Source organism: Schistocerca serialis, chromosome 1, assembly GCF_023864345.2.
Source record: "Schistocerca serialis cubense isolate TAMUIC-IGC-003099 chromosome 1, iqSchSeri2.2, whole genome shotgun sequence".
Lineage (NCBI taxonomy): Eukaryota > Metazoa > Arthropoda > Insecta > Orthoptera > Acrididae > Schistocerca > Schistocerca serialis.
This window is the reverse complement of record NC_064638.1, coordinates 838,628,521-838,654,739: the sequence shown is the minus strand read 5'-3', so window position 1 is coordinate 838,654,739 and position 26,219 is coordinate 838,628,521.

The window sequence follows — 26,219 nt, the reverse complement described above, 5'->3', positions numbered from 1 at the left end:
TTATGGATAACTATACTCCACGTCACCGGTAAGGAATTGTTCGCAATAGGTTTAAAAAGAGAAGGAAGAGACTGTACTGGTAGCTCGATATATGAAGTGAGTTGATAACCTGATAATTATAGGTGGCTGTAACACTGTAGTAGGGAAAGAAATTGAAAATAGTGCTATGGGAGAATATGGGCTCGGTAACATGAATTAGGCAGTAAAACGACTAATAGAGTTCTGAAGTCAATTACAATTTATTAAGGATGAAGAGGAGACTGAAGATTGAGACATTCATCCAGAAGAATCAATGTGGAAATCAGTGGGATACTGAAGTGCTGAGGAATGATGTTGCGCCTTTGAAGTTCTCTGAGGAAAGCAGTTGTGAATGTAAGAGCAGTCAAAAGACAGAGGGTGAATATGAATGCAGAAGCAACTGGGATGTACAAGTATTCTGCACAGGAGAAATGGTTGGACGCGGCAGCACATGAGACGGATATGATTGTGCGCGGAGGTAATGCATAAATGCAGGCGTACGTTACATGTTGTGTGCCCAGAGTGCATAGTCGTTTGAGGGAGCACTAATGAAAAAAATGATAGCGAATGAATGGATGAGATGGGTGCAGTAGAGCTAGGGATCTAAGCTGACTGTACTCGGAGAGAGCTGATTAGTGCGAGAAATTTAGGATCCAGAATCATTGTGTGGAAGCACTTGAGACGTACAGTTATAGTGGCTGAACAGCGTAGTTGGGTGTGGAAATACTTCGGAGGGAAAATGATTGTGGCCGTAGGGGATAATTGGGTAAGGAAACACCGTAGAATTAAGTATGAAAAATGATGTTCGTGAAACATGTGCATGGCTTAGAGACAGAAGAAAAGATCAGAAACTGTTTACATGGATTAGGCATGAAGTGATCAGGGAAAAGCAAATAGCCTCGACCGTGGAGGTTCATTGGTGGGAGTCACCATGGGGTCAATATGTGAGGTACTATTTGGTCGTAGGTTTTGGGACTGGACCAGAAAGAGGAAACTGCGACTGCTCTGTCCCTAAGTGGCGGATGCTAGAGGTGCGTCTGGGACTCTTTCGTCTCGTGCTGATGCTTGACAGCTGCTCCATAGGGCATCTGTGCGTCCGCTGCACGTCGTGTCAGATGGACAGGATTTGAGAAGTTTGTCGAGAACGAACATAATCGTTGCCAAATAATAGATCGAAACATTGAGTGGAGCCATGGGCAGTGTTGGATCGAATGAAAGCCTTGCAACCTAGTCGCCAGTCGATGTGGCGAAACTTTGGGAGCAGTTGCTTCCGCGAATGGCGGTGCTGGAGCTGATGGAAAATGTGCTTCCAAGTCGCCAGTTGGTGGCGCTGGAGCCAATAGTAGTGCAGAAGCCGATAGAAGTGTGTACTTTCATTGCCAAATGAAGGGACTAACTCTAGAAGCAGTCGTCGATGGTGGGACGAAAATGCCGAGGCCGTCGCCTGTGGTGGGACGGAAATTTGGAAACCGTCTCCTGTGGTGGGACGAAAATGTTAAACCTGTCACCAGTGTTGAGACGAACTGCAGGGAGTGTATGAGAAATGGAGTGCAAAATAAAATACCACGTCGCCAAACGTTCTGGGACGTAACTTAGAGGTGACACTGGAGCCAGTGGAGCGCTGGGACCAGAAAATGCCTTGTCGACAACTGATATGGGACGAAACTTGGAGGGATGGAACTGAAGCCAGGCAGAATGGTTTCTCGTCGCCAAATGGTGGAATTAAAAATAAGAGTGGGCGAGGGAGACGAAAAGTTCCTCGGTGACAAACGATACCTCTTGCGCAGGTGAAGGTGCAGTGAGAACACCGCGCAGGTAAAAAACGTAGAATAGTGGTTTTCCGATGTTTAAGACTGTAAGTCTAATTAGCGGATTTTAAGTTACATACAATTGAAAGTTCGGTTGATTGATTGGCGACTCCATGGAGTGGCCTGTGCACCACGAGCAGATAATGGATGTTCGTGGAAGGAGAGACAGCATTGGTCGTATTTTTTTGTTTTATTAACCGCAAAATCGATTTTCGGTCACTTAGTGACCATCCTCAGTGCTGAGTTTATGTGATCGCTCTAACGTACCAATTTAAATTGTATATTACAGCACTGAGGATGGTCACTAAGTGACCGAAAATCGATTTTGCGGTTAATAAAACAAAAAAATACGACCAATGCTGTCTCTCCTTCCAAGTATAAGTTCGGTTGATATTTTGAGCGCCCTGAACGAAGGTAAATTATAATTATGTGTTTAAAGGCAAAATGATTAATAAAAGGCTCAGGTCTAGGTCACTAACGATGAACTTGTCTAAGCGCAGTACGAATTATCAATTGGAATCCTCTTAACTTAACCACACGATCAATTCGTAGTTGGTGTAAGTCTGGAAAATTTAAGTCACTGCTGTGAGATCGGTAGGGATTAGAAGATAAACTCATCACGGCGAGACTCAGGTTAATAGGCTGCACGCGTAGCCAGCACTTGGCCCATAAAGCTGGAAGGAATCACAAACTGCCGATCCGTGGTTGAGCACTGGTCTAAATAATGTGGCAGTGCACGAATACGGCGTTTTCTGGCGGACATGTGACATGTCGTAGGGAAATGAAGCGCGCAATCTTAAAGCTGTCGTCATGGATGCGCGCTCTCCAGACGCCGTACTTGGCGTCTCTCCTGGCGGCTGTAAGAGACTCCTTGGTCAATAAATCGATATGTTGCTGTTGTTGGTTTTGTTGTCCGGACGTTTATTTAGTCCACCTCAATGTTGTTTTACCTGGGGGTGAGTGCGCTTGGATCGGCTTGTCGTGAGCCAGAGCGTAATCTGGATTGACAGTGTATGCACAACCGACCTGAAATAATCGACAGAGCAATGTGTTTTTTTTAGTCTGCACTGTGCTTGTTTACAGTAACGTCCTCACTTGTTTACTATGACGACCAAGGGCAATAAAACCGTGATAGAGCAGGACCAAGATGTGGGGCGAGCGGTGGTCGGTGTTTCGCTTGCGGCGACCGATTCCTGAAGTGTGGCCCAGAGGTTACGAGTGTGTTTGCAGGTTTGAAGACTGCTGTCTTGTAGGAGGGACAGAGCAGAGTACATATGCGTTAAACACAGGTAAAAGCAAGGGGTGAAATGGTAGGACATATGTATTTCACGACACCAGAGAATAACTTCCGTGGTACTACAGGCAGCTGTGGGAGACAAAAACCGCGGTGGAAAACAGAGATTGGAATACATCTAACAAATAATTGAGGATGTTGGTGTACTATTCTGAGATAAAGATGTTGACACTGGAGAGGATATAGTGAGAAGCACCACTCAAACCAGAGGACCAATGGTCCCACAAAAAATGCATAATACATTTATTTCGCCCCCCACGACCCGGGCTGCATTATGCGCGAAGGATGCTTGGAGCAACCGTTCGCCCAGATTTGGGCGTTTCCGTACACTGCCATCGACCTGGTCACCATAATATCGATTCAAACGACCAGTCGACCCTTTGCCAGTGATCCACGGTGTAATCTTGATGAACCCGTACCCACTGAAACCGTATTTGACGATATCGTTGGGTCACCGTGGGAAGACGTTGAGTTTTCTGTGTGGCCATTTGTTCATCAATGTATGTTGAACGATGTAGTCTGAAACACTTTTGCGTACACTAACATTGTACTGTCTCGTCAGATCTGCTGCAGATATCTGCATATCCCACACTGCACTTTATGTGGTGAGGCGTGTTAAGTCCTCTCGTGATTCACTCTACATCAGCCACTTTGCATAAATGTTCACTAAAGTAACACGCAAGCCTATGGCCAGCTTTGAAATTTCCGAGTTGCTCATTCCCTAGCGCTGAACCAGAACAATCTGATCTTTGACAAAGTCGGTTGTACCACTGGATTTCCCCATTTGAGATCTATATTATCAGGGGAATAATTCCTTATTAGTCTCTGCTCCGCTTATTTAACTTCATTTTTTCGGGAAACGTCGCCAGTAGGCTTCCAATGTCGCTATGGACAGTGTACGTAAATTTGTAGCTCGTCCCTGTACGTTAACACAGCAGTGTTAGAAAATAATTGGTTACATGAGTAATTTTATACTCTTGTAATATAGTGATATAACACAGACGCAGTAAAGTTCTGGAAAAAAACAGCAGTGCTTCAAGCCACATGGGCCAGTACAGTGAGGATGCAGCCGGATTTACACTTGTGTATTCCCTTAATTTATTTTATCTTACGTACTTCATTACTTGATTTTGTTTTCACCGAAGCTATGTTATGGCACATTTAAACGCTGACATGAGCAAGACCGTTGCCTGATACAGTTTCAGCCAGTGGCCATTAAATAATAATCGATTTTGTCTCAGATACCATGACATTAGCACTGGAAACAGCGTCAGCTGTAGCAGCCGGATCTTAAAATTTGTACATTTTGCTGAAATTAGCATCTGTGTTAGGCCAAATTTCTCTAGAACGTAATTTCTGTTCTTAGTTTTGGTATGAAAGAACTACGTCGACGAATAGACATGTATTAGAGATCGTGGCCACTGCAAAATTGTGATTACAGAGTTGAGTACGATTCGCGATAAACGGAGGTCTGTGTCGACCGCTGTCGACCGACTTCATAACGGCCCTCTAATGACAGGGAAGTCTCCTGTCAGACCTCAGACGGTCAGTTGGAGGTATTTCGCGAGAACCATTGTATGGTGCTAACAGCTCGTAGACACAGATCTCTAAAAATGACGGTTGAGGCTTTGCTTTCCCTGATGAGATACAGTCAGAGGGTTGCGTCTCACTTGCTCGAGCAGCTGTCTCATTTCTGCCGAGATCGTCGTACCCACTGAGTGGGACGTAGTGATGTTAGTAGCAGGCAGTTTCAACGTCCCTCCTGGGGATATAGCACCGCAAGAGGGAAATTAGCAAACGTGCAATGTGTATCCCTGGAGGAATTATCTGACAGGTGGAAGCGGTCATTCTAGGAGAAAATAAGGACACTTGCTGATCGTTGATCGTATCAGATCCTAAAGCCCCTGTCATTCTGTTCTATCCGCTGGCTGATGGGCATTGTGAAGGCAGGTAGCCGCAGTGGTTACTTCTTCAGTGTGGAATCTTATTGACTGGAGTAGCACTGCTTCAGTCATGTCCCCGCTTCGAAATGAGCTGCGACGAGCAGTGAACGGGTGTCTGGAAACACCCCAGACAGCGGTGGGATACCAACCTGACTGTCGCACGCTGTACGGACCGACGACCAACGGTCATCGACTGGGGTGAGATTTCTTTTTATAGTAAGACACATTTGGTTGTCATCCGCGACACCCTTACAGCAGAACGGTACGTCGACGATACTCTACGCCCCGTTATGTTGCCCTTCGTGGCAAGCCGTCCTGTTCTTCTACTCAGCAAGACAATGCTCGCCCGCACCTGGCGAGAGTTTCTACTGCTTCTCTTTGTGCTGTGAAACGCTACCCTGGTCAGCAAGGTCTCCAGATCTCTTCCCAATTAAGAACAGGGCCCTCCTACCCACTAGCCAACTGGACAAAATTTGGAACGATATTCTTCAGGACAATATCTAACAACTGTGTCAGTCAATGCTACATCGAATAAGTACTTGCAAAAGATCCAGAGGTGGATCTGACTTACTGACTAACTTAATTTGTAAAGCTCTTTGTCGTGCGTCTTCATAGGGCACCCACCCACCCACCCACACATATATATCAGGTGAATTCATTGTCCGAGGAAGGGGAAACTTTATTGACACATTCCTGGGGTCAGATACATCACATGATCACACTGACAGAACCACAGGCACATAGACACAGGCAACAGAGCATGCACAATGTCGGCACCAGTACAGTGTATAACCACCTTTCGCAGCAATGCAGGCTGCTATTCTCCCATGGAGACGATCGTAGAGATGCTGGATGTAGTCCTGTGGAACGACTTGCCATGCCATTTCCACCTGGCGTCTCAGTTGGACCAGCGTTCGTGCTGGACGTGCAGACCGCGTGAGACGACGCTTCATCCAGTCCCAAACATGCTCAATGGGGGACAGATCCGGAGATCTTGCTGGCCAGGGTAGTTGACTTACACCTTCTAGAGCACGTTGGGTGGCACGGGATACATGCGGACGTGCATTGTCCTGTTGGAACAGCAAGTTCCCTTGCCGGTCTAGGAATGGTAGAACGATGGGTTCGATGACGGTTTGGATGTACCGTGCACTATTCAGTGTCCCCTCGACGATCACCAGTGGTGTACGGCCAGTGTAGGAGATCGCTCCCCACACCATGATGCCGGGTGTTGGCCCTGTGTGCCTCGGTCGTATGCAGTCCTGATTGTGGCGCTCACCTGCACGGCGCCAAACACGCATACGACCATCATTGGCACCAAGGCAGAAGCGACTCTCATTGCTGAAGACGACACGTCTCCATTCGTCCCTCCATTCACGCCTGTCGCGACACCACTGGAGGCGGGCTGCACGATGTTGGGGCGTGAGCGGAAGACGGCCTAACGGTGTGCGGGACCGTAGCCCAGCTTCATGGAGACGGTTGCGATTGGTCCTCGCCGATACCCCAGGAGCAACAGTGTCCCTAATTTGCTGGGAAGTGGCGGTGCGGTCCCCTACGGCACTGCGTAGGATCCTACGGTCTTGGCGTGCATCCGTGCGTCGCTGCGGTCCGGTCCCAGGTCGACGGGCACGTGCACCTTCCGCCGACCACTGGCGACAACATCGATGTACTGTGGAGACCTCACGCCCCACGTGTTGAGCAATTCGGCGGTACGTCCACCCGGCCTCCCGCATGCCCACTATACGCCCTCGCTCAAAGTCCGTCAACTGCACATACGGTTCACGTCCACGCTGTCGCGGCATGCTACCAGTGTTAAAGACTGCGATGGAGCTCCGTATGCCACGGCAAACTGGCTGACACTGACGGCGGCGGTGCACAAATGCTGCGCAGCTAGCGCCATTCGACGGCCAACACCGCGGTTCCTGGTGTGTCCGATGTGCCGTGCGTGTGATCATTGCTTGTACAGCCCTCTCGCAGTGTCCGGAGCAAGTATGGTGGGTCTGACACACCGGTGTCAATGTGTTCTTTTTTCCATTTCCAGGAGTGTATATATATATATATATATATATATATATATATATATATATATATATATATATGTATGTGTGTGTGTGTGTGTGTGTGTGTGTGTGTGTTATGAAATCCTACGTCACTGTTTTTACTATGAGTTTCTACTGTGCCAGCCAATCAAATAAAGTATGTTCATACCTGCCGAATTCCACAGTTCCCTGTTCAACACGCTGCAAAAATGGTTCAAATGCCTCTGAGCAGAATGGGACTTTAACATCTGTGGTCATCAGTTCCGTAGAACTTAGAACTACTTAATCCTAACTAACCTAAGGACATCACACACATCCATGCCCGAGGCACGATTCGAACCTGCGACCGTAGCAGGAGCGCGGTTCCGGACTGAAGGGTCTAGAACCGCTAGGCCACAGCAGCCGGCAAGACACTGACATGACAAAGATCATGGGACACGTCCTAATTTCGTATTGGATCTCCTTTTGCCAGGTGTAGTGCAGCGCCTAGGCATGGCACGGACTCCACAAGTCGCTGGAAATCCCTTGCAGATATAATGAGCCATGCTGCCTCAATAGCCATCCACAATTGCGAAAGTGTTGCCGGTGCAGGATTTTGTGGACGAGCTGACCTCTCGAGGCGGTTCATGTTGGGCGATCTGGGTTGCCACATCATTCGCTCGTTTGTCTAGAATGCTATTTAAACAAATCGCGAATGTTGCGACCTGGTGACATGGCGCATTGTCAACCGTACAAATTCCATCGTTGCTCAGGAACATGAAGAACATGAATGGCTGCAAATGGTATTCAGGCAGCCGATCGTTACCATTTCTTGTCAGCGATCGGTTCAGGTGGACCAGAGGATCCATTTCATTCCATGTAAACCATCCGCATATTATAAAATGTTTGCCATCGCAAAAAATCTTAAAAAAGAAAGCGATTACAATCCATTCATAAAGTGCTACTTTTATCCATTTCACATGTTGTGGGTCAGGTAAGTGCAGAATGAACATGCCTTACAACAAAAAGATTTCAATAACCAAAGATGATATCACAATCTGTTGAAACCGGTTGTCTGATATAACAAATATTTTATGCAATATTGGCTACCGAGTAGTTTTGAACAGGTAAACAGATCGCACTTCAGCTCTCCCAAAAATGAGAAAATTCAATATATGATTAATGCCAGATTTTGCCACACTATCCTGACGCATATGTTAGTCGTAATTGACACATTGATTTCTGCGTTTATTTCAATCAGTGGTGCTTGCCTCTGAGCACTGACAACTCTCCGCAAACGCCACTGCTACCGGTCGTTAACTGAAGGCTATTGGCCACTGCGTTGTCCGTGGTGAGAGGTAAAGCATGAAATTTGGTATTCTCTGCACACTATTGACGCTGTGGATCTCGGAATACTGAAATTCCCATTTCCGAAATGGGATGTCCCATGAGTCTAGCTCCAACTACCGTCCGGCGTTGAAAGACTGTTATTTCCGGTTCAGTCATAATCACTTCTGAAATGTTTTCACATGAATAACCTTGGTACTAACGACAGATCGAACTTTGCTCTGCCCATTGATACATCGTGTACTCCATACTACTGCCATCTGTATATTTACATATTGCTATCCCATGGCTTTTGTCACCTTGTGTCTATAGGCAGCGTGTTGAGTCCAGTGTGTCTTCACATCATTTTTCGAAGCAGATCTTTAGCACCACAATATTCTGCTACCAATCTCGCAAAGATATTATTTGTGTTCGTTTTACGGACACTTAATTCACTCACCCTTCGCCATAACCTATGGAAACTATCGTTTACAATAGCACAGAATAGAAATATTCAGTATTGTATTACAGTACAGTTCCTATAGTAACAGACTCAGAGTGCGACATGCAGCTGTCAGTGTTGTCGGAGGTCGACCCTTACCTCCAGCCTTCGCCACCTGTGGCACCTCACCGCACAAGCTGCCGCCGCAGGAAGTGCTCTGGCAGGAGTCTAGGCCCCCGGAACTCACGTCAAGTCACCTGGAAGGTCCCCGCGGTCTCCAACCGGCTACAATCGAGCGCAGGTTGCACCGAGGACTCATTTCCTTGTGTTCTCTCTTGTGTTCAGATTGACAGTGCCAGCTCACGCTCGAGCGCTGCGCCATCTGCAACAATCCGACGTCTTGAGTTCAATGTCATCGATCACCCTATCTTCAGTGTCGACTTGGCCCCATTCGAAACCTCCGAGGACTTCGAGAAAGTTGAAGCGGTACAACGAGAGATGAGGTTGTGGCTCCGTCAACTAAGTCGAACATTCTACAGTCACGGTATCAACAAACTAGTCTATCGTTGGAAGAAAGTATCCATCGCCAGGCTGACTATATTGAGAAATAAATATGTAGACATGAAGAATAAAGACGTACAATATTAATCATGGTTGTTTTGTTTTAAAAAGTTTCAAGAGTTTTCACGCAAAGAAATCGGAAACAGTACTTCTCAATACGCTCTCGTATCTAACACAGTAAATGTTTGCTCTTAAAAGCCTGTGACTCACGGAACTCGAAGACAATTATTAAAATATAGGAACAATGACATTTCCTTTACATTTGTAGCTTATTAATTTCATTAGGTTGCTGTTTTGTACGAACTATAACTGCAGATACTGAAATACGTATACTGGGTTAAGAAAAGGCGCCACACTTGGACGTCGGTATGCGATTCCTCCAATTGATTCAAGAGAAAAGTTTATCTAGCAAAATCAGACTGGGTACATTTTGACAAGACATTTTTAAAACCGAGGAGCTGCCAACACTGGCACGTTGTGCAGCGCATCAGAATGTACAGAGAAACGTTTATCACCCCGTGCTGCAGTACCAGCCGTCTTACTCTCTGAGTAGACTGATGCGACGGGAAACCCACATCCACTGTGGAGCTATATCTCTAATCCTCGTCATGTTCCTTATTTTTTAATTGTTTAGATGTCCGTTCCGTAATTCTCGTCGTTTATGAAGAGGACCTCCTTTTGTCATATGATAATAGCGCGTCACACAACAGTGGGCTTCTTTAAAGAGCATGCATGTGTCTACTAACCGCGTAGTGCCCAACTGTGACTGCTCCTGACAAATTCATGTAGGGTGGCTTTCCAATGTAGTATATAAACGATGAATTCATCGATATGCTTTTGGTTCTGAGTGTATCCGATAAACCGACTGCTGCTGCCTCAAAGGAGGCATCCCGATAAGAATGTTTCTCGTCGCTGGAGCAATGCCTTCGAGAAAGTGGTAATCCTCGTCCAAAAGTAATGGATAGAAGTCGTATATGGACTAGAGGTACTTCAAAAAGAGAGGACGCGATTCTTGAAACCGTTCACCAATCACCTTGGCAAAGTACCCGTGATACTGCAAAGCATTTCCAGATAACTCAGAGACCGGCTGTTGAAGTGTTGCAGGATGAGTTCAGTTTTGTGAGTAGCTTTTGACCCAATGTAAGATTTCGAATGTCTCATAAGTAACGTGATCAGATCTGACAAATCTGCAATACACATGTCACCCGTGCAAGTGGCTTTCACGCACGGTTTCGCGTGAAAGCAGTGCTTTTGGACCCTTACCTATTGCCGAACAAGTTGAATGCATCCACGTATCGTATGTTTCTTTGCTATAATTTGCTTGACTCATTAGAAAACGTTACACTTGGTGTTCAGCAACGTCTGCAGCTTGTGGTCGTGCGGTAGGTAGCGTTCTCGCTTCCCCCGCCCGGGTTCCCAGGTTCGATTCCCGGCGGGGTCAGGGATTTTCTCTGCCTCGTGATGACTGGGTGTTGTGTGATGTCCTTAGGTTAGTTAGGTTTAAGTAGTTCTATATTCTAGGGGACTGATGACCATAGATGTTAAGTCCCATAGTGCTCAGAGCCATTTGAACGATTTGTTCAGCAACAGCTACACTACGTGATCAAACGTATTCGGACACCTCCGAAAACATAGGTTTTTCATATTAAGTGCATTGTGCTGCCACCTACGGCCAAGTACTCCATATCAGCGACCTCAGTAGTCATTAGGCTTCGTGAGACAGCAGAATGGGGCGCTCCGCGGAACTCACGGACTTTGAACGTGGTCAGGTGATTGGGTGTCACTTGTGTCATATGTCTGTACGCGAGATTTCCACTCTACTAAACATCCTTAGGTCCACTGTTTCCGATGTGATAGTGAAGTGGAAATGTGAAGGGACACGTACAGCACAAAAGCTTACAGGCCGACCACGTCAGTTGACTGACAGAGACCGCCTACAATTGAAGAGGGTCGTAACGTGTAATAGGTAGACATGTATCCAGAATATCACACAGGAATTCCAAACTGCATCAGGATCCACTGCAAGTACTATGACAGTTAGGCGGGAGGTGAGAAAATTTGGATATCATCGTCGAGCTGCTGCTCATAAGCCACACATCACGCCGGTAAATGCCAAACAACACCTCGCTTGGTGTAAGGAGCGTAAACATTGGACGATTGAACAGTGGGAAAACTTTGTGTGGAGTAACGAATCACCGTACACAATATGGCGATCCGATGGCATGGTGTGGGTATGGCGATTGCCTGGTGAACGTTATCTGCCAGCGTTTGTAGTGCCAACAGAAAAATTCAGAGGCGGTAATGTTATGCTGTGGGCGTGTTTTTCATGGAAGGGGCTTGCACCCCTTGTTGTTTAGCGTGACACTATCACAACACAGGCCTACATTGATGTTTTAAGTACCTTCTTGCTTCCCATTGTTGAAGAGCAATTCGGGGATGGCGATTGCATCTTTCAACATGATCGAGCACCTGTTCATAATGCACGACCTTCAGCGGAGTGGTACACGACAATAACATCCCTCTAATCGACTGGCCTGCACAGAGTCCTGACCTGAATGCTGTAGAACACCTTTGGGATATTTTGGAACGCCGACATCGTGCGAGGTCTCACCGATCGACATCGATAGCTCTCCTCAGTGAAGCACTCCGTGAAGAATGGGCTGCCATTCCCCAAGAAACCTTTCAGGACCTGATTGAACATATGCCTGCGAGAGGGGATGCTATAATCAAGGCTAACGGTGGGCAAACGCGATATTGAATTCTAGCATTGCCGATAGAGGGCGCCACAAAGTTGTATGTCATTTCCAGCCAGGAGTCCACATACTTTTGATCACATAGTACATATGCTGCACGCATTACTTTTTACGTGACATATGTGCTGGCATTAATTTTGACGTGAGTCACCATGATTTTATACTTCATCTTTTCTGAATTTATGCTGTTAAATCGACTTGGTAGTATGGAATATGGCAACACTAGCTATTTATAACTTTTTCCTTCGTATGTACTTTCAGATTAGATGATGAAGCTCTACCTGGGGTGTAATAAATAAATTACAGATCTGCAACCTACCCCTGTTTTATAGTCAACTTACAATACGAATGCTGTACTATTTAGCCACGATGGAGTGGTACAGTTTATAGATAACACAGTTTAAATGCTATTGTTAGACAAATTACTTTATTCATCTTCAGCTTCCAGTTCCACTATTTACAAACACAGCGTCGTCGGTTCATCAACAAAAAAATTGCTCTGAGCACTATGCGACGTAACTTCTGAGGTCATCAGTCCCCTAGAACTTAGAACTACTTAAACCTAACTAACCTAAGCACATCACACACATCCAAGCCCGAGGCAAGATTCGAACCTGTGACCGTAGCGGTCGCGAGGTTCCAGACTGTAGCGCCTAGAACGGCTCGGCCACTCCGGCCGGCGGTTCATTAACAGGAGCCAAATATTTTTTTGTGGTAGGACTCACAATGTAAGAAAACCGCGGGATGGCACTTACCTAATTACACATGTTCCTCTGAACGTGTCAAGAGTGGGTAGGTGTGGAACTGTAGCTGTGCCGTGGCGCCAGTCAGTATTCCGCCAGAGATACGGCGAGGTACGTGGGCAGAGGCAACGCCTATCGCAGCAGGGCACGCCTCCGGTAGCGCCTGTGTTGATTCCTGCAGAGCGCGCGACTTCAGATAAACCTGCAAGCCGGCGCTCCGCGGCTGCAGATAACGCAGCCCGCAATTCACGGCTAATCCTGCGCCGCCCAGTACGTGGGCGGCGAACCACCACGCACCACAGCAGAGCAGAGAGCAAAACCTACAGCGTAGTGCCCTGAACCACAGCGCAATGTCATGACTTGCAGCCTACGGACGAGTAAACACAGTTCCCTAAATTTCAACCAGGTGTTAGCACCAAATTTCTTGTAATATGATTGTCGTCGCCACCACAAGTCATAGTAATGTCTCATCCGTGCTTTCGGTGTCTGTGGGATGAAAATGCACTCTCCTCGAATTTACCATGTACTCCTGTAACGACGTCTTGAAGTGTATCAACACATATCACAATCTCACTACTGTTGAATACAGTTCGTTGCACCATAACAGTCGACGGCTCTAGGCGCTTCAGTCCGGAACCGCGCTGCTGCTACGGTCGCAAGTTCGAATCCTGCTTGGGGAATGAATGTGTGTGATGTCCTTAGGTCAGTTAGGTTTACGTAGTTCCAAGTCTAGGGGACTGATGACCTCAGATGTTAAGTCCCATAGAGCCATTTGAACCATTTTGTACCATTACAAGGCCTTAGTCCTAATCCAGGGTATGGTAGACGTAAAGCAAACAATCTAGCAAATTATCAATTTGACTTGGAAATCGAACGATCAATGCTAGAAAGCTGGCTGTTAAGCTGACAGATTACTTGCCAGTACCGTTTTCCAGACTAACTTTCAGGATGCTGAGAGAGGTTTGCGTGTGGGCCATCAGATACTCTATAGTATATAGTCTATACAATCACAGAAGAGACTGGATGACTAATGAATGGAGATACACAACTAAAACCTGCATCAGTTTTCTGGGTAATTTTCCTCGTAACTTCCAGTGGGGAGGCATTGGTAGTCTTCAAACTCAGAGAAACGTCGCCGAATGGGCCATTGTGAAGGGGTTGGTGGTGTGGGGGGGAGGGGGGGAGGAAGGTACTCTTGACATATTGCAGATGTTACAAGAAATCAACAAATTATCGAAGATGCTGCAATATCAGGTAATGACATATTACTTTAAAAAATACTATGCAGAGGCGACAGTATAATTTTGTGGGTCTTTAGTATTCAGCACCTAGTGAGCACAGACAGTGCCATTATCGGGTGATCTAGGAAATAATCTAAGCTAGATGCAGACATTTTTATTTAGAGTAAGGTGGAAATGTAACGAAGAGAACAGAATCTGGAGGTACAATGATGTATTACACGCAATAATTCCGTCGCACTTGTAAGCTAATTCTACGCAGTTATGTTACTCGATAAACTGTGTACTTTTTACGGAGTTTTTCTTTTTTTTGCTTTTCTGTTTCTTCCATTTCACAACGTTTATATCTTCCTGCTGGCTTAAAATTTTTTTTGATTTTCCTTCAGTTTAGGTGTATCTACTTCCACACACACTCACACTCATACATTCCCGGGTGGGTTACAATGCCCATACTGGGCTGCTCCCCAGGTGATGGATAGTGGAACACCAATCAAATATGAAGGGTACCAAGGAAATAAAATACTCGTGGCTAGCAAAAAAGTAGCGCAACAAACACAGGCGCGACGGCATCCTGAGTGGGCGGCTTCCTGGTCAGCGTCTGTTCACCAGGAGGGTGCGGCTGCAAATGAATGCTCCAGGAACTAACTTTCCCTAGTTCTAACCTCCCAGTGGAAACAATGGACCAACAAGAAGGAATAACAAGAATACCCCAGTTGGTAACCAATCCATCCGTCAACAGACGGCAACCAGGAACTCGGATTCTGGGGAACCTCGACTTACACGATCACAGAGGGAGTTCTCTGGTAAACGTCCACACAAAACATTTACATTTCTTGGTTACTTCAACAAACACCCTGATCCGACCAGGAAATTAGAGAAGTGAATCCAATAAACAACAGGTTGATGACAAGCGCTTACAGTGTGCAAACAAGACACACGCCATGATCAGTGTACACTCCCTGACATAAAACTCGACCGGCGGCCGGCCGCTGCAGAGGCTAAGTCCACGCCGATCGCGACATGGGACAAATAAACTGGCCAACTTGCTAATTCTCTAAGTCCGGCTATCTGCACAATCTGGCAACACTGTAGGCTGCGGCACTTCCTGGAGGAAGTCTTGTCCGATATAAGAGAAAGAATATACTGTTTACGCACGTGAGATAGCGGTGCCGTGCGTTGTTCCTATCTACGAAGTCTGTGGATCGAAACTAGATGGCGCAAAAAATTTTTATAGCCTCTTCCAACTGAATGCTGAAGGCGTAAATGTAATGGTAATGAAGATTCAATCTATTTCACTTTCTATCACACCGATAACAAAATTTTATCCAGTAGCCATTTTGCTGCAGATTTCTTGCAGAGTGTCCTCCTCTGGACGCCGCATGCGGCAAAGCTCCGGGATCCATTTGCTGGTTACTGGCAGCGGCCGTGGCGACAGCAGCGGCGCAGCACTCCTCCGTTCTTATCGAAAGCGCCTGCTACCACTCATCGCTTTTGATAATTTAAAACGCTTTATTATTATTATTAAATGTTGCTCCATAGAATATTTCTAGGATTTCCATTCTGGCTCGAAAGCAACAGAGACTGACGCCCTGATTAGTAGATGAGTACTGTATTACATTAATCAGCAAGAGCTGCGTATGATCCGAAATTTATTTTATAGACTTAGACGAAATTAACCACCTCACTACATTCAATGAATTTATAAATGCTTCATCCCACTTTCTTTTCCTTTCAAAGCCAATTATTTGTGCAACGTTTGGCCAATATTCGGATGTTTTCGTCAAGCCAGAGTCAGCGTCTGTGGTGTAAAGTGTATTATAGTTTTTGTTTCATTCCTTATGGTAAGTCAATGCGATAAACTGTGTAAATATCTTCCAATGCATGCTCTGTAGCAGTGCAGGAACACTGCACATATGGAGTTCCATCTATGGATTCATGAAGTATTTAGCGTTGATTGGATGTGATAATTAAGGTCCTCAGATTTAAACCAGAAAAAGTTATCGATTTTGAGGTTTCATAGAATGGAAAGGAATTGCTAACGCCGGTGTCAGCAAACGTCTACAGTTAAATGCTATTGCAAAATTTAGAAGAGAGGAACTATATTTAACAACATGTTCACTTCAAAAACAACCTCCTGACATGTTAGACCCATATGAAGAACGAAGCTCAAATTCGATTCGTTGACAGTAGGTTTGAATCTTTTCAGAAACTATTTTACAGTGAAGCACCTTGGCATTTGCAAAGCAGACTTCCATGATATTAACATAATTTACTAAGTCGAAATTGCAAGAAGAATTACGTGGAAAGGCATTCTTCAGATTTAGCAGTTTGCAACTCCATTAGTTAAAATGGAAAATAAAACGTTGTGTTCAGCGGCTTTCACCGAGATTGGAACTGTCATTTCATGTAGCACCAGCATCCCAACGCATAATGGAACCGCTGAGCTAACGACACACTGGCGGCAACAGGCGGACTATAGTCATTGTGATACTGCCTGAGCCTCAAAATACACCATTAAACACACACATTACATCGATAGCTTCTTTTAATTGAATATAATGTAAGATATCAAACACTTTGCCCCTGATGTCGAATGTGTCCACGTGCAATCATTTGCAGCATACATATAGACTGTCATGATTACCACGAGAATGAAGAAATATGTTAGTATGGATGGGAGCAAGAAGAGAAGCAATCAACATATATTCGATTCCACATGGCATTCATTCCATTTGAGATTTAAGAAGAGGTAAAGCAGGATATTACTTTCGTTACCACGAAAGATATGCCGCACATATGGACAACGAGGAAGTCTGTGTCTTCATAAGTTTCCTCCTTGAAATGAGTATGCTCTATTATATGCTAAGTAGCCTGATCATTGTTTCCGTGATGTTATCCTCTTGTTTGGCCCCTAAACGATGAAGAGATTCGAAATGCATGTCTCTGCATGAAAGTAGTTGTTCGAACCCTTCCTGAGTTATATTTTGTGTATAATTTATTCAGACAGCATCAGCACAAGACATCAATCAAAGTCTTCCATTTGCAGATGCAACGCTCTAACCAGCAGCTGACCCAAGGGTAATTCACTGTCATGGTCCGAAATTAGCAGCTCTCTGCTACTGTGGCATAGTCTGTACTACATTTTTGATTTCGCAGCACCAGTTTATCTGGTTACACTGTTAAATCAACAAGAGTAGTTGCAGAGTTGTGCCAGCTTATCCGATCTCCTATTGACATCTTCACGTATCTCATTTCTCCTGATACGTTGATCACGAGATGCCGAAGTAAATGTGTGTACCTTGCATGACGTAACATTCATTATTCCCTTCTTTCATAGCCACTCTCCATGTGCATCGAACCCAAATAGAGATGTGCAAACTCTTGCGAATGCGAGAATGACAATAATAGTCGTAACAGGAACAAGCAAGTAGTTAATGAAGTTTATTGCAATGCAGAACGAGAAAAGCTGTAAAATAAAAATCTATAAAAGTAGGTTGATCGTTGAGCTGGCACAATGCAAATATCTTCTTAGCATTTTGTTACTGAATTTAGTTCTGGATGTTTGCAGAGAAAAATGAAAATTCTGTACTTCTCGCTAGTGTAATATAATGTGAACCAGCAACTACCCTTTTCTTAGAAAACGACTGAAGCAGGACCCCAAGTAGTTACCAAGGTACTGCTGCTTTCTGCTCCCTGACATTGTTTTGATGACGGTTGATGTAGATAGTTCTGATTATGAAATACAAAATGTATTGCAGATTAGTTTCTAGGATCGTAATACTAAATTTGCGTTGTAGATGGCACTTGAACGTGACGACTAACCAGATGACTCATCAATATAAAAAGACAATATTATGTCAATTTAGCAGGATTACTCATCAATATAAAAAGATAATATTATGACAATTTAGCAGGATTACTCAACATGAATTCTGAAATTGGCTGACTGACCGCAAAGGGGCTAAACGTCGTCAAGAATATACGAAAGCCCAATCACACACTTCCACATTGCTATCTCCACCCCACTCCAGACAGCCCTCGGTGGAGCTGCACTAAGTTGCCCATGTAACTGAAGGCCTTCAAACCGACAACAGACCACACACTGAAAAATACAAGAGAATTCTCTTGCAGCGTAAGCTTATTTTAACTAAACCTAAAATGATTGTCCTATTCAAAAAAAGTAAAATGTTACACACTGTAGGCGTCAAACGGACAATATCTACGTTCTGTCTTGTGTCCTACTCATCTATATTATCAGGTGTACTATCAAAATGATTAGACATCATGGATGCTAATGTAGAGCGCTGATACCAGATGATGGGGACACAACAATATGGATGCAAAAATAAAACACAAGTTCGCAAAAGTCCAGTTGTGCATTTTCGTACGTTTTCACCTCCAGATCTACCATAGATAATACATACTAACAAACTTGGTCATTGTCCCTGTAATTTTTGCCCTCTTATTTCAGACCGAGTTGATGAACAGAGTGAAATTGGTGACTCTCATAGATGCTTCGAATCTGTTCACTAATTTTATCAGTAATTTTGATATGACTTAAGATTAGGGAGGTCTACGATCATGGCAACTCCCGCCAGTTTGCTAGGACACACTTACATGTGACAGGTAGCACCTGATTTAAAACTTACCGAAAGGAATTGATAAGACACATCTTTTGCAGCAAACCTGGAACTGCTTTCGGAGGCAACTACCGTTTTATAAAGTCACTACTTTACAACCATGATGCCAAGGAATTCCTGCATAAACTCTCTCATTGCCATAATCGCAGCTGCAGTAGATAACTGCAGGATGAGACAAGGGATAGATCCCGCATGAAATGACCTTGTACTCACAAAATATTACTAACTCAATAAGATATCATCAGAGGGAATATTCACAGTATTTCATACAGATGACAAAAAAATGTCAGGCGAATTTAGCAGGATGAAATCAGTCCCACAGCTGCAAATCATTGTAATGCCAACAGGGTTGCCAAAGGAGTCCTACAACATTGCAGTCTGGACCACGCTGACAGCAAGAAGAACGTGTTTTCGTAGCCTAAATATTTCATGATAGGATCCAGACATCCAGTCTATCGCGAGAGAGTCTGCTCTCCAAATTTTATGTATGTGGTGTAGCCATGTGCCTACAATTTAATAATAACCCTATGACTGTTATTCCAATTTATGTGATTCGGATGACGAGAATGCTCTGCCATGGGTTATCTATATGTCCACAGAAAGCTAGCGACATAACATAATAGCAGGAAGCCTGTCATATACTTTCAGATAAGGTTTCCTGAGCGTCAGATATATATCATATTAGTATCCTTACCCCATCAAAAAGGATTTCTTGTTATTGAATTTTACATACATTTTGCTACTGAAGGCCTCAGGTTTCTTGCTTCCCACATAGCAAACAATGGCTACAACTCTCACTGTCGCATGTCATAACCTAATTCCTTGAGTATCATCTGGTTTAACTTCGACTACAGTTCGTTATCCTTAGACATATGCCTTTGCTTCAAAAACTACAAGTATCATCTCTAGGTAATGTTCACTGCGTGATTACTCAAGAAGCTTTTCGAATAGAAGCGAAAATCGTTTAGCGGATGAGAACTTTATTTCGTGGTACACCGCAGAACGAAAGAAACAAAATAACAGCAATAGCAGAAGGCTCATCATATCGAGCGTGGGCACCGTCAACGCAGCGCCCTGAATTGGCCACATTCCTCCGAATTTACTTCCTGATAGCCCAAAGGCGCTGTACTTCAAAAATATCAGCCTATTCGCACGGGAATTACTATCCACATGTAATTGCTAGAATATCTTGCTACGTCAGGTATCAGGTATCTGTTATCAGACGCTTGATCTGAGCTGTTGATTTTTATTGAACCAACCTGCTGTGTTTAGGAAACTGATCAGAGCAACTAGATGAGTTTATTATTTTGGTATAATGTATGAAAACCCACTTTTATCACTTATATTATCCTAAATAGTCCACGATTGGGTTGAGAGGAAGGTAAATACTATTCATTGTAGATAGAATAGGAGTAAACATTGAAACGAAATTATTAGAATCATGGGAAGGCAATAATGTATCGATATGCAGTGACATGAGAGTTTTCTGAGGTAAAGGTCTGACGTTGGAGAGAAGGGGGCTAGGATTGTCTGTATTCTTACGTTAAGCTTATTGAGTAGAAAAGCGCGGGCAAATTTCATTGTGTGCTGGGAAGAAGACAGCCGGGAGTTTCAAATGCTTGAAATTCTGGAGGCTTGATTGGCCAGGGTGCACACCACCCTCGCCGTAGGCAGGGGGAGAGCGGTAGTGTGGTAAGAGAAAGGCACTTGCCTGGGGACGGCTGAAGCAGCCGGATGGACTGAGGAAGTGGCGGAGCACAATGCTCTCCGCAAAGGAAAAGGAAATGAGTTATTTAAGGATCTAATGTTCCACCTTAGGTGGTAACATTCTCTTTCAGAGTATATTTAATTTAATATAATATTTTTGAGGGAACCAAATTGTTTACAGACAGGTAAAAGATAGGCAAATGTGAGAATACTATGTCGCAACCGCGAAGAATAACTTGAAAGTTAATGGAATTTGATATTCCGATTGAGTAATTCGGTGAACAGTTAAGCGTTGGAATTCAATTGTAAAGCAGGTACGACACAAATAGGATACATGTGACGAGCTATTATAATCTAAAGGCCTGGCACTCACCACATGGGGCTGATGAAGAAAATAATGAAGAGTGGATGACTGAGTGCTAGGAACCATTAGTTTATAAGTCGGAATGTGTTGATTTACCATAATTCTTTTTAGTAATGGTCAATTTAAATTAATGATTTTGGTTAATTTGTTTCAAAATCTGATCTGGAAGTGTAGGAAAATATTATCTCGTAGCTTTAACTAATCAAGCTGCTAACAGAAATGGTAGAAAGTAATGCTCTTAATTTTGATCTGAAAGAATTAGTTTTAAAAGAAGCCATTTGTAGCTTATGTGTGTTTCAATTTGTAATTTGACGAGTTTCTGAAATTCATGGATAAAGGCAAGGTTGCTAATTTAATATGAAAGAATAAGAAGTCGCCTTTTGTGGAATGTGTCAGTAGAAATTTACGTGTGAAGTTCATTTTTAGAGCAACGGGATTTGAAAGATACGAGCGAATCACTGAGATAGCTTTCCTGAATTAAAGAAAAGGGGAAACAGCATACTGGTATTTCGTGTTGCCATGCTATCCACGCTATACACGAACTGTAAGTACTGTGAAATGTTCTGTGTGTGCTTTATGTATTTTTTGGAGGGGAGGCATTGGATGGTATATTATTTAATGGTGCCGACGTGTAATTAGGAAATCAGTCTAGGTAACTTGTGGAGGGCATTTTTTCAGTTGAAATAACGTGCCGCGCACGAATATGAGGGGAACGTAAATTTCGAAATCGCGACCGCGTGAACTTTCCAGCCACGTGAGACTTAGTTAACATCGAGGCACGTCAATAAATCAGAGGTGTGATTGAAGAAGTTAGAATTTTTCTAGTACTGGTCCGCGTGGAGATTTGATCATTGCTTTGCCCAATGGTAATAAGAGTGATAGTGTGTTGCTGTGACGTTATGAATCAAGCATTGTGGGCTATCCTCCATTCCTTCCCGTGAGTGAGAAACCATAGCAAGTAAAATATCTTTATATGTGCTGTTACAAGATCAGCTGTTAGGAATTTTTATCCTGTATGTTACTGGTAATACCGTTATTATGTTCAAAAATGGTTCAAATGGCTCTGAGCACTATGGGACTTAACTTCTGAGGTCATCAGTCCCCTAGAACTTTTTAAGTTCTAGGGGATTGATGACCTCAGATATTAATCCCCATAGTGCTCAGAGCCATTTTTATCCACATGTTTTCAGTGAGGTTGAGGTCTGGTGATTTTGGCACGAAAGGAAGAAGTTTTATTCTCTGATGATCTTGGAAACAGTTCTGGATGGCTCTGCTGTTATGAATCGGGCTATGGTCCTGTAAAGAAATGATCATCCATTAACTTAGAAATTAAGTACTTCAGCCGGCCGAAGTGGCCGTGCGGTTAAAGGCGCTGCAGCGTGGAACCGCAAGACCGCTACGGTCGCAGGTTCGAATCCTGCCTCGGGCATGGATGTTTGTGATGTCCTTAGGTTAGTTAGGTTTAACTAGTTCTAAGTTCTAGGGGACTAAGGACCTCAGCAGTTGAGTCCCATAGTGCTCAGAGCCATTTGAACCAACCAAATTAAGTACTTCTGACTAATACCATGAATTTCCATACTGTGAAAAAATTCGACAACTGCATTGGCTGTGTAGTCTAAGCTACAGGTTTATAAATTATTCGGAGGATTCCACATTGCAAAATCCTTTGCTGATAGCTGTTGACAAAAACCTACATTGACAAGGGGAGGGTGCTGGGACGGGGATCAGAATATAGTTTAAGTCGTCAGTTATAAGGCGCAGGTAGGACTTCTTTCAGAATATGCCGTCCTCCTATGCTTTGGTAATGATGAGGTTGGGTGTAAGTTGTTCAATACAGTGCAGCAGACTGTTGAACTGTTGGACTCTGTTGCATGGTTGTAAATCTAATCTGTTTCGCTTATTCAAAACGATTGCTAGCCTTCACTATACAATTCTTTTTTCTATCTTTCCACTGACAAAGATATATAGAAGAAAGAAATCTGTTTTATAGCGAGATATTCTCTACGGACTTTACACGTGCTCGTTCGCTCAATGTGTTGCATTTACTGAAGGAGACCGCGGCCGCTGACGTCGCCTGTTCACACCTCGTGTCAACGCGGCCCGCGCTCGGAGTTAACGCCTACAGTTGAGATAAACAGCTTATTTCATGAATGTCAGTGAAATAAGTCATCCCTTCATATTAGTGAGAACTAAATACCACTACGAGTCCATATCTTTATGTAATGCTCATTGCTCAAGAACAATTCGTGTATGCGGCGTTACTGTTATGACTAAGATCATAAAATCTGTAAATCGTAACACAATTCGTATATTTGCATGCGACTACGGAATATTAAACATGAAAGCAATTTTTTTCTTTAACATATAATTTTTAATCAAGGCAATGCAGTCAGTTGTCAGCTGATATCAAAATTGAATGCAAAGGAGGAATAAAGAAAAAGATTCACGAGAAACAAATTTCGTGAACAACTGTTTACTATATTGGAAACGTGCTAATGCGGCTATCTCACAATTTCAAAGGAAGAGAAAACCATCCTGTCCACCTTCCGAGGACGATATTTCCTGACAGAAAGCACACTAGGGTGAACGGCTTTAGGTTGAGACACCAGGAACCACAAACTACGTCACCAGTACGTTCACTCTCCGATTCCTAACACCGTCATCAGGCACTTCCCATATCAAAGTGGCTGGCATAAACGAGCGCGAACGACCTGGGATTAGGTGGTACTGACCCTGCCTCTCCTGTTTGACAGATGTGTTATCATTCACCCATGCCAGGAGGTGAGGAAATACACTTACGAAACGTTGAACACATTTTAATTTTACATTTTGACATTACTGCGCTATTATATTCTAATTTACGAGACGTGACCTGGAGAAAAAGAGTGTATACCTTGGGGGATATGTTATAGACCACGATTGTAATGTTAGTAAAGTACTGTAAAGTATATTTTATCTTATGCTTTACTTAAAAGAAAAATCAGCCAAGGCATTGAACAGTGAAAAGTACAGCATGCCTCCAACAAACATACGAATATCGTACAATTTTAATAAAAGGAAATATAGATCGGTTTACTGGGGCAGGTCTATTCGGGAACAAGATAAGAATAACTAAATCAGTTACCGGTTTGTATGTGCTGTTAATTAAAAGAGAAGAAATGAACCGATAAAGAAATAATTCCTTCATTGATATAGGAATGGTTAGAAATGGAAGGTGTAATTTTATTATTATAAAAAACTGACCTGGACTGAGTTGATTGGTTCCAATTTTTGAATACATTAGAGCCCAATAACAAATACAAATGGAATAAAATAGGAATATAAAGTCTGGAAATGAGTATGGACGTCCTTTGTCTACATATCTGCTTCGCAAACAGGGTATTAAAAACAAATAATCCACATTTCGAGAGCTGATACGACGGGCAGAAACAAGACAAACATATCCACTAAACAAGAGAAATGAGTCTGAAATCAATATCTTAAGAGCATTGAGCACTTCTTCACCTTTACTACTGTGAAACACATTTGCTGTTCTACTTAAAACACTTATCTTGTACTGAAGAAGTGCGTGTAGCTCTTACTACTTCCATAGTCTTTTTTAGGCCATACTACCGACTCGCAAAGTATGAAATACCACTTTCCTTAACACAGTGTATATATATATATATATATATATATATATATATATATATATATACAGGGCTATTACAAATGATTGAAGCGATTTCATAAATTCACTGTAGCTCCATTCATTGACATATGGTCACGACACACTACAGATACGTAGAAAAACTCATAAAGTTTTGTTCGGGTGAAGCCGCACTTCAGGTTTCTGCCGCCAGAGCGCTCGAGAGCGCAGTGAGACAAAATGGCGACAGGAGCCGAGAAAGCGTATGTCGTGCTTGAAATGCACTCTCATCAGTCAGTCATAACAGTGCAACGACACTTCAGGACGAAGTTCAACAAAGATCCACTAACTGCTAACTCCATTCGGCGATGGTATGCGCAGTTTAAAGCTTCTGGATGCCTCTGTAATGGGAAATCAACGGGTCGGCCTGCAGCGAGCGAAGAAAGGGTTGAAGGCGTGCGGGCAAGTCGACGAATAAAGCAAGCAGGGAGCTAAACGTACCACAGCCGACGGTTTGGAAAATCTTACGGAAAAGGCTAAGGCAGAAGTATTACCGTTTACAATTGCTACAAGCCCTGACACCCGATGACAAAGTCAAACGCTTTGAATTTTCGGCGCGGTTGCAACAGCTCATGGAAGAGGAAGCGTAAGTGCAAAACTTGTTTTCAGTGATGAAGCAACATTTTTTCATAATGGTGAAGTGAACAGGCACAATGTGCGAATCTGGGCGGTAGAGAATCCTCACGCATTCGTGCAGCAAATTCGCAATTCACCAAAAGTTAACATGTTTTGTGCAGTCTCACGGTTTAAAGTTTACGGCTCCTTTTTCTTCTGCGAAAAAACGTTACAGGACACGTGTATCTGGACATGCTGGAAAATTGGCTCGTGCTACTACTGGAGAGCGACAGCGCCGACTTCATCTTTCAACAGGATGGTGCTCCACCGTACTCCCATCATGATGTTCGGCATTTCTTAAACAGGAGATTGGAAAACCGATGGATCGGTCGTGGTGGAAATCATGATCAGCAATTCATGTCATGGCCTCCACGCTCTCCCGACTTAACTCCCTGCGATCTATTTCTGTGGGGTTATGTGAAAGATTCAGTGTTTGAACCTCCTCTACCAAGAAACGTGCCAGAACTGCGAGCTCGCATCAACGATGCTTTCGAACTCATTGATGGGGACATGCTGCGCCTAGTGTGGGAGGAACTTGATTATCGGCTTGAGAGGCCCATATCGAACATTTGTGAATGCCTAAAAAAACTTTTTGAGTTTTTGTATGTGTGTGCAAAGCATTGTGAAAATATATCAAATAATAAAGTTATTGTAGAGCTGTGAAATCGCTTTAATCATTTGTAATACCCCTGTATATATATATATATATATATATATATATATATATATATATATATATATATATATATATATATTACAGAAGCAATACAAGCAACGGAACAGGAAATATTAACAGTTAAATTCAATTGTGAAAAGATACGCTGCATCACATTTGTTAACAATTTCCTAATAGTTCCAGATTTTGAAACAGAATGAACAACATTTCGCAGGTATTATCTGATAATCGACAAAAGAGTAACACTGGAATGTGAGAACAACAACAAATGGTAATGGCAATGAGGAAAAGTAATAAACATATGAACACAGCATTAAAAACTGATGGCATTAAAAGTACAGCACTTCAGGACCAGAATGAGAGAGAAATAGATGCTTCACAAAAGTAA